The sequence below is a fragment of the Carcharodon carcharias genome, chromosome 20 (genome assembly GCF_017639515.1).
Source record: "Carcharodon carcharias isolate sCarCar2 chromosome 20, sCarCar2.pri, whole genome shotgun sequence".
NCBI classification, from domain to species: domain Eukaryota; kingdom Metazoa; phylum Chordata; class Chondrichthyes; order Lamniformes; family Lamnidae; genus Carcharodon; species Carcharodon carcharias.
The window spans coordinates 26102015-26113034 of NC_054486.1; positions in this window are offsets into that span (position 1 = coordinate 26102015).

Here is an 11020-nt window from a genome sequence, read left to right on the forward strand (position 1 = left end):
CGTGACTCTTTGGCATCTGCTTGCATTCCATGTTACTCGGGAAGATTGGGTTTGCTAAGCATCACAACAAGTAAGCAGAGAGCTTCACGTTTCCGTGAAAAGTTATTCTTCCTCAGTGAAGAGTTTCTTCCAGTGTTGTGATCAGGACTGTGAACCGTCTGTTCAGGAGCAAATGTGAGATCTCCATTGTGGAGTTTTTTCATTGAGTGAGTGTGCGGCTAAATAACTGAAGCTGTCTGGCAAGGTTGTTAGTCGGTGTCCATTCACTGCGTACACAATGTCAAAATGGCCAGAGTTTCAAACAGGAAATAAGACAAATGTTTTTTTTTGTAAAAGCAGATTTTTTTAAACAACTTTTTAAAAAACTTTGCAGAAAACAGCGACTTTGTACGGATGGCCATGATCGATGGCAATTGCATGCTTTCCAAGAAGTGTTTCAAGTTTTTAAAAATTGCCTTACCTACTCTTGATTGCTCAGTGAGTAAGTGAGTCACATGGGGTAGTGCTGAGCCATAGATTTCAGGAAGTTCCCAGCTTTGATTCTTGGGTCTCAGATCCCAGCCAGGCAGTGGCGGAAGGGGCTGAGTCTTACAATTTCCCTGGCTGGGGAGGGGACAGATTGATGCGTGCTGGAGAGTTCGTGCATCTTGATGTCAGGATTGAGTTCAGCTGCAGCCCACCCTCCGCCACAAGGTAATTGCTCCCCACTACGCACGGTTCGGGGCTTACACGTGAAGAATGAACACGAAGCAGGCAGCAGCTGTGGAACCATGCACCAGTTCAACTGGTTTGTGAAACTCAGTAAGATCCAATCTACAGCAGTAGTGGATGGTTTCTCCCCAAGATACCAGGAATATGGGTACATACTGTCTCAGGTACCAGTAGAGCTGGTGTATTTTGCCTCAGGTACTGGGATTATGGCTGATTTCTCCCGGCAGTGTCGGTAATTTCGGTGCCTCCTCCCTTCAGTATCTGCTGCCTGGGACCTGTTCCATTCATGGGGATTTATTTATAAATTTTTCTAACAACCGTCACTCAATCAGGTGTAATGACATAACAATGGAGCGGTTGGGATCGTCGCAAATTTTTATTAGTATTTTAAATGTGAAGAACGAAAGAGACCTCTACTTGGAATGAAACAGAATATCAGGACATTGAAGTCCAGGACGCAACAAGTATGTGCATGAAGGTTCATTGCATGGTGCATCCCTATGATGCACATCAGTGGTGCATGCTGAAGGCCATTTTGGAGACTTTTTAAACTCTAATTTCTTCAAATGATTGTTTGTGAAGATTAATTAGTACCAGTGCATTTTATAATGAAAACATGGTCTTCATTTCTATAATGGGTTACCAAACTAATTTTTAAGCTGGTTGCTGTGAATGTTTCTTTCTCCCTTGTGTGTTTCTTGTATTGTAAGTGACTGTTTTTACCAGTTTTGCCATAGTGTTTGTACAACATGTTGGTCACGTCTTAAATATTTGCAATAAAATCCCAACATTTGGGAGGAAAGCCTTGGAAAGACACTTGTCAAAGTTAACATAACGATGGTGAGATCTTCATGGACAAGGTACTGCTTTCAGTACCTCGAGCAACACCCACGCATAGATTATTTGTTCAACGCCGTTTATGGGAGCTTGCTGTGCAAAGAGTGGCTGCCGTGTTACCTACCCTATAACAAGGACTACAGTTCAGAAGTATTCCAGTGGTTGTAGATAGCTTTGGGATGTCCTACAGTCATGCTATATAACTGCAAGCCTTTCTTTGAATACATTTTTTTTCCAAGAGGAAGTATGCAAATGTTAAAAGGGAACAATTTGGTGCAACCTATATTAGCCTCCGTACACTGTTAATTTTTGGTTTTTTACTCTCCTCAAGCCAGATTGTTTTGATACTTGTTATTTTCTGATGGGTAGGTCCTGACATGCACATCTTTGAGATAGAGGTAAAATATTGGCAACACATCTATAAGGTGGTGGCATAGTGGTAATGTTGCTAGACAAATCATCCACAGGCCCAGGTTAATGCTCTGGGGACATGAGTTCAAATCCCACCATGGCAGCTGGTGGAATTTAAATTCAGTTAATAGATCTGGAATATAAAGTTAGTCTCAGTAATGGCATGACAACTGTCACTGATTGTTGTAGAAACTGATCTGGTTCACTAATCCCCTTTAGAGAAGGAAATCTGCTGCCCTTACCTGGTCTGGCCTGCCCTGCCCTGCCCTCTGAAAGGGCCTAGCAAGCCACTCAGCTGAAGGGCCATTAGGAATTGGTGACAAATGCCTAGCCAGTGATACCCACATCCCATGAAAGAATAAAGAAAAAAATGAAGAGCAAACCTCATTTTGTAATTCCTCTTAGGTACTGTACCAGGACACTGTAAAACCTCCGCAATCTCCGAAAGCAGCAGGGAATCACCAGCTGCTCTCATTCGAAATATAAAGAGAATTTATCACAAATAACAACAGGTGAGGTAACAGTGATAACAGTAAAAGAAAGCAGCTGCATTTATTTAGCTCAAGATTTCAAATAGCTTTACAGCCAGTGAAGTAATTTTGACGTGAAGTCACTGTTATGATGTAGGCAATGCAGCAACTGTGCACAGCAAGATCCCAAGAATAGCCACCTGATAAAGGGATGACTTGCATTTAAATAACACTGTTCACAACCTCAGGACATCCAAAAACATATCTTGAAGCCTATATACTTATTTCATTATAAGACTGAATAATCTGACACAAAAACAAAACACTGCGGAAACTGGAAATCCGAAATAAAAACCCAAAATGCTGGAGTTACTCAGCAGGTCTGGCAGCATCTGTTGAGGGGGAAGCAGAGTTAACGTTTCATATCAACAACCTTTAATCTTGATGTTGATTGAGGAATAGGTATTGTCCAGGAGAACTCACCTGCTCTTCAAATAGTCCCACGGGATCTTTTACATCCACCTGAGGGGGCAGATGAGAGCCTTGGTTTAATGTTGCATCCAAAAGACATTACAACCTCTGACAGTGCAGCACCCCTTCAGTTCTGCATTGAAGCATCAGCCTAGATTATGTGCTCAAGTCTCTACAGTGGGGCTCACTTAGTTACCTTATAAACGCTTTAATCTAACTCCTTGAGCCACAGGTTGAAGATGGTGATTGCAGCGTACCCCTGCTTCACAAGATGAGTCTGTCAAGAAGAGGACCATCTGTACTAAGTGTTACAAGTCTTTCAAAAATCCAATATTTGATCCTCCTTAACTACAATGTCTGCTTCATCCCTCTGTTTCATGAAAACAGACGCAAAATATTCATTTAAGAACCCTGCCCATGTCCTGTGCCTCCACATACACGTTACCTTTTTGGTCTCTAAGTGGACCTACTGTTTCCTTAGTTACCTTCTTGCTTTTTATGTATTTATAAAACATTTTTGGGTATCATTACGATCATCCCTTTGTGGATAGAAACTTTTGCTTTTTAACCATAAGGGTATATGTTTCATACGCAGTTATATCTTCAGTTTAAGAACTGTAAGATATATCAGGGTTTTAGCATGAATCCCCAAACCATTACAGGCTCTATCTTCCTTCCCCCAGCCCTCTTGCTTAAAGTAGTTTTTCGGAATTTAGCATGAATGTTGTTCCTATCCCCTGCCCTACCATTAACGTGGACTACATCCACCCAGTGAATCTGTTCACTGGAGCCTTTTACCTGCACAGGGCACTGGGCAACTTTACCAATCTTCATACAGATGGATCCGAGCGTGGTCTATGGATGGGGACGAAGGCGACATAATATGGTCTCCAAACAACATGCTTTAGTGGGAGCAGGCAGTGGTGTAGTGGTAACATTACTGGACGAGTAATCCAGAGGCCCAGGCTAATGCCCTGGGGATGTTTGTTCAAATCCCACCAAGGCAGCTGGTGGATTTGAATTCAAATAAAAAAACCTGCCATTAAAAAGCTAGTCTTGGTGATAGTGACTAGAAGCCATTGTCAATTGTTTTAAAAACCCATCTGGTTCACTAATGCCTCTTTAGGGAAGGAAATCTGCTGTCCTTACCTGGTCTGGCCTAAATGTGACTCCAGACCCACAGCAATGTGGTTGACTCTTAACTGCCCTCTGAAATGGCCTAGCAAACCACTATAAAGCCTCTAAAAAGGAATAAAACCAGGTGGAACACCTGGTATCAACCTAGGCACCAGAAATGACAAAATGGCAAACCCAGCCCTGTCAACTCTGCAAAGTCCTCCTTACTAATGTCTGGGGACTTGTGGCAAAATTGGGTAACCTGACATACTCATGGAATCATACTTTTCAGACAATGTCCCAGAAACCACCATTACCATCACTGGGTATATCCTGTCCCACTGGCAGGACAGACCCAGCAGAGGTGGCGGGACAGTGGTATACAGTCAGGAGGGATTTACCCTAGGAATTGTCAACATTGACTCCAGACCCCATGAAGTCTCATGGTATCAGGTCAAACATGAGAAAGGAAACCTGCTGATTACCACCTACTGTTCCCCCCTCAGCTGATGAATCAGTGCTTCTCCATGTTGAACACTACTTGGAGGAAGCATTGAGGGTAACAAGGGTACAGAATGTACTCTGGGTGGAGGACTTCAATGTCCATCACCAAGAGTGACTTGGTAGCACCACTATTGACTGAGCTGGCAGAGTCCTAAAGGACATAGCTGCTAGACTGGATCTTCGGTAGGTGGTGAGGGAGCCAACAAGAGGGAGAAACTTACTTGACCTTGTCCTCACCAATCTACCTGTTGCAGATGCATCTGTCCATGACAGTATTGGTAGGAGTGACCACTGCACAGATCTTGTGGAGATGAAGTCCTGTCTTCACTCTGAGGATACCCTCCATCGTGTTGTGTGGCACTACCATCGTGCTAACTGGGATAGACTTAAATCATATCTAGCAATTCAAAACTGGGCATTCATGAGGTGCTGTGGACTATCAACATCAGCAGAATTTTATTCAACCACAACCTGTAATCTCATGGCCTTTGCATATCGCCCATTCTACCATTGCCACCAAGCCAGGGGATCAAGCCTGGTTCAATGAAGAGTGCAGGAGGACTTGCCAGGAGCAGCACCAGGCATACCTAAATATGAAGTGTCAACCTGGTGAAGCTACAACACAGGACTACTTGCATCCAAACAGCAAAAGCAGCAAGTGAGAGAGCTAAGCAATTCCACAACTAATGGATCAGATCTAAGCTCTGCAGTCCTACCACATCCAGTGGTGGATAATTAAACAACTTAACAAGCTGCTGACCCCAAAAGCAAACAAATCCAGTAACACCTTTAGGATTCTAAGCATTAAAAGATTTATTAAAAAGAACAAAAACTTAAACACATAAGATTAAATTTACACAGTTAAAAGTCTAATAGGACAACCCAAAAAAACCTACCTGGCCAAAACTCACAAGGTAACTACCTTCTTGGTAACAACTCCCTTATAGATTTTAACTATAAAAATCCAGTAATATTACTCAAGGCAAAGAATTGTCACTTAATAAAGGTATACCACCTGACTCCTCAAACACTTCCACACACATGTGGAAATCTAAAAGGTTCAGAGACAGATTTCTTTCTGAAACAAAGACTTTTCTTGCTTGAAACTGGATGAATTTTTTCAATCCAAATCCTTCACAGCTTTTCAGCACTGCAGCACACAGAAGCTGTCTTCAGTGGGTTCTCCCCACACAGCCACACACTCAGCTAAACATATTTCCTTAAATGTCTTTTTCCCTTTCATCTCAAATTCTATTCTCCTCAACACCTCTGAACTTAATTCCTCCAAATATAAAAATCTGTTATATTCTCCTTTGCCTCTACTTTTAGGCCAATAAAATGTACTGAATCTTCCCATGTTTACAAATGAAACCTTTGTAAATTGTAAAAGTTCCTCGTCACTTCTAAACTTCCTTTTGAAATCCAACAGCTGAAAAACCAAGTCTCCATTTATCACATAATGAAAAATTTAAATCCAACCTATTTCCTTGTAAATCCAACCTCACCATAAACTCATTACAAATGCTTGAACCTAACACCTTTACCCTTTTATATCTCAGTTCTCAGACAAGCTCCCCCAGTTTAATTGATCACGGACACACACTCACACACCTAATTCTTTACAGAATACCTGGACTAGTAATCCAGAGACTTGGTAATGTTCTGCAGACCCAGGTTTGGATCCCACCATGGCAGATGGTGGAATTTGGATTCAATGTAAATCTGGAATTAACAGTCTGATGATGACCATGAAACCATTGTCAATTGTCGTAAAAACCCATCTGGTTCACTAATGTCCTTTAGGGAAGGAAATCTGCTGTCCTCACCTGGTCTGGCCTACATGTGACTCCAGATCCACAGTAATGTGGTTGACCCTTAAATGCCCTCTGAAATGGCCTAGCCAGCCACTCAGTTGTATCAAACCACTGCAAAGTCTTAAAACAGGAATGAAACCGGATGGACCACCCAGCATCGACCTAGACCCCAGAAATGACAACAGCAAACTCAGCCCTGTCAACCTGGCAAAGTTCTCCTTACTAACATCTGGGGGCTTGTGCAAAAATTGGGAGAGCTGTCTCACAGGCAAGTCAAGCAACAGCCTGATACAGTCATACTCACAAAATCATACCTTACAGGTCATGTCCCAGACACCACCATCTCAATCCCAGGGAATGTCCTGTCCCACTGGTAGAACAGACCCAGCAGAAGTGGTATACAGTATACAGTCAGCAGGGAGTTGCCCTGAGAGTCCTCAACATCAACTCTGGACCCCATGAATCGCCTCATCATCATGGGCAAGGAAACCTCCTGTTGATTATGAGTTACAAGTCCCCTCTCAGCTGATGAATCAGTGCTCATCCATGTTGAACACCAGTTGGAGAAAGCACTGAGGGTAGCAAGGACCCAGAGTGTACTCTGGGTGGGGGACTTCAATGGCTCAGTAGCACCACTACTGACTGAGCTGGTGGAGTCCTAAAGGACATAACTGCTAGACTGGGTCTATGGCAGGTGGTGAGGGAATCAACAAGAGGGAAAAACATACTTGACCTCATCCTCACCAACCTGCCTGCCGCAGATGCATCTGTCTCTGACAGTACCGGTAGAAGTGACCACTGCACATTCCTTGTGGAAACAAAGCCCTGTCTTCACATTGAGGATATCCTCCATCACATTGTGTGGTACTACCACAGTGCTAAATAGGATAGATTTCAAACAGATCTAGCAACTCAAGACTGGGCACAATCTGTAACCTCATGGCCCTGCATATCCCCCACTCTACCATTACCATCAAGCCAGGGGATCAACCATGGTTCAATGAAGAGTGCAGGAGGGCATGCCAGAAGCACCAGGCTCCTAAAAATGAGGTGTCAACCTGGTGAAGCTATAACACAGGACTACTTGCATTCGAAACAGCATAAGCAGCAAGTGATAGACAGAGCTAAGCGATTCCACAGCCAACAAATCAGATCTAAGCTCTGCAGTCCTCCCACATCCAGCCGTGAATGGTGGTGGACAATTAAACAACTCACTGGAGGAGGAGGCTCCACAAATATCCCCATCCTTAATGATGGAGGAGCCCAGCACATAAGTGCAAAAGTTAAGGCTGAAGCATTTCCTACAATCTTCAGCCAGAAGTGCCGAGTGGATGATCCATCTCTGTCTCCTCCGGAGGTCCCCAACCTCATAGGTGCCAGTCTTCAGCCAGTTCGATTCACTCCATGAGATATCAAGAATTGGCTGAAGGCACTGGATACTGCAATGGCTATGGGCCCTGACAATATTCCGGCATTAGACTTGACTTGAAAATATATCGCCAATCCTTCACTGTCACTGGATCAAAATCTTGCAACTCCCTCCCTAACTGCATTGTGGTTGCACCTATACCACATGGACTGTAGCAGTTCAAGAAGGCAGCTCACCACCACCTTCCCAAGGGCAATTAAGGATGGGCAATCAATGCTGGCCTAGCCAGCGACACCCACAACCCATAAATGAGTAAAAAAAATACTGCACAGGCTATGGGCCCTGGAAATATTCCGGCAATAGTACTGAAGACTTATGCTCCAGAACTAACTGCGCCATTAACTAAGCTGTTCCAGTACAACTACAACACTGGCATCCATCTGGCTATGTGGAAAATTGCCCAGGTATGTCCTGTCCACAAAAAGGGCAAATCCAACCCGGCCAATTACCGCTCCATCAGTCTAGTCTTGATCATCAGTAAAGTGATGGAAGGGGTCGTCGACAGTGCTATCAAATGGAACTTATTTACTTACTTACCGACCTGCTCACTGATGCTCAGTTTGGGTTCCGCCAGGCCACTCAGCTCCTGACCTCATTATAGCCTTGGTTCAAACATGGACAAAAGAGCTGAACTCCGTAGGTGAGGTGAGAGTGACTGCCCTTGACAGCAAGGCAACATTTGACTGAATGTGACATCAAAGAGCCCAAGGAAAACTGGAGTCAATGGGAATCAGGAGGAAAATCTCTCCACTGGTTGTAGTCATACCTAGCACAAAGGAAGATAGATGTGGTTACTGGAGGTTAGTCATCTCAGCTCCAGGACATCACTACAGGAGTTTCTCAAGGTAATGTCCTCGGCCCAACCATCTTCAGCTGCTTCATCAATAACCTTCCCTCCATCATAAGGTCAAAGGTGGGATGTTTGTTGATAATTACACAATGTCCACCGCCTTTTGAGACTCCTGAAGAACTGAAGTAGACCATGCCCATTTGCAGCAAGACCTGGATAACATCCAGGCTTGGGATCATAAGTGGCAAGTAACATTTGTGCAAGTTCATTAAAATTGGGCAACTTGACATTCATACACACAGAATCATACCTTTCAGACAATGTCCCAGACACCACCATCACAATCACTGGGTATACCCTGTCCCACTAGCGGGACAGACCCAGCAAAGGTGATGGCACAGTGGTATATAGTCAGGAGGGAGTTGTCTTTGGAGTTGTTAACATCGACTCCCAGATGTTAGTAAGGAGGACTTTCCAGGGTTAACAGGGATGGCTTTACTACTGTCATTTGTGGTACCTCGGTCAATGCCCGGTGTTCTGTCTGGTTTCATTCCTTTTTATAGACTTTGTAGTGGTTTGATACAACCGAGTGGCTTGCTAGGCCATTTCAGAGTGCAGTTAAGAGTCAACCACATTGCTGTAGGTCTGGAGTCACATTTAAGCCGGACCAGGTAAGGACAGCAGATTTCCTTCCCTAAAGGGATATTAGTGAACCAGATTCTATGAGAATGACAATGTTAGGTTGCCCATAAATGTCAGGCAATGACCTTCTCCAATAAGAGAGAATCTAACCATCTCTCCTTGAAATTCAATAGCATTACCATCACTGAATCCCCCATATCAACATCCTGAGCGTTACCATTGACCAGAAACTGAACTGGACTAGCCATATAAATACTGTGGCTACAAGAGTAGGACAGAGGCTGGGGCTATTGCGCAGAGTAACTGACCTCCTGACTCCTCAAAGCCTCTCCACCATCTACAAGGCACAAGTCAGGAGTGTGATGGAATACTCTCCACTTGCCTGGATGAGTGCAGCTCCAACAACACTCAAGAAGCTTGACACCGTCCAGGACAAAGGAGCCCGCTTGACTGGCACCCCATCCACCACCTTAAACATCCATTCGCTCCACTGCCAATGCACAGTGGCAGCAGTGTGCACCATCTACAAGATTCACTGCAACAACTCACCAAGGATCTTCTGACAGCACTTTCCAAACCTACAACCACGGCCAACTAGAAGGTCAAACGCAGCAGGTGCATGGGAACACCACCAGCTAGAAGTTCCCCTCCAAGCCACTCACCATCCTGACTTGGAAATATATTGCCATTCCTTCACTGTCGCTGGGTCAAAATCCTGGAACTCTCTCCCTAACAGTGTTGTGGGTGTACCTACAGCACATGGATTGCAGTGGTTCGAGAAGGCAGCTCACCACCACCTTCTAAAGGGCAACTAGGGATTGGGGAAGGTAATTGACAGTCACATTGAAGAGGTGAGTTTTTGGTATTGGGGGAGAGCAAACAGGTGACAAGGCAGAGGGGCCCAGGGAGAAGATCAGAGCTAAATAACAAAGACCGAAAGCCATGCAGCCAAAAGTGGGGTGAAGAGGGAGGCCTCAGGACGATTGCCAGCTCCGTTACATTGCTCCTGCCCCCAAGCTCTAACTATTGGTTCAATTGGATTGCCAACAGATTCATAGCTGACTGATTAAATGGTTCTTTGTTAAAAGCAAAATGCCGAGGATGCTGGAAATATGAAATAAAACCAGAAAACACTGGAAAAACTCAGCAGGTTTAACAGCATCTATGGAGGGAGAAAGAGTTTATGTTTCGAGTCCGCGCGACTCTTAGTCATACGGACTCAAAACATTAACTGTTTCTCTCCCCACAGATGCTGTCAGACCTGCTGAGTTATTCCAGCATTTTGTTTTTATTAAGTGATTTTTTGTTCTCCTCCAGCGTTTCTCCCCATCTGTAACTTGTTTTAAGGACCCTATGATTTTTCTCTTGAGTTGCTTGCAGTCTAAGAGATTAAATAACCTTTAATGCTTGGAGACTCCAGGACAATGCTGGAGGGTTGTCAACCCAGGTCCAGGATGGGATGAGTGCAGGACATTGTGTGATGGATGCAGCTCAGTGTAATATTAACTCCTGTTAACAGACAATGATTTAGGATCATTTATCTGGTAATTGCAAAGTGTTGAGAAGAATCAGCCCTGACTGACACCCTTAGAGGTTCAAATTATTAATCGTAATAATCTACGATTGAGAAAGTTTGCAGATCTGGTTTACAGTCCAACCTCTTCGATAAAAAGCTGAACAGCGGCTAGACTGTTCTGGTCAAGGGACAGCACTGAGTCCTCCCAGCCTCCGGGCGGCGCTGTGAGTCCTCCCGGCCTCCGGGTGGCGCTGTGATTTGCACCCCCCCCCCCCCCTCTGTCGCCGGGCAGCGCTGTGAGTCTTCCCG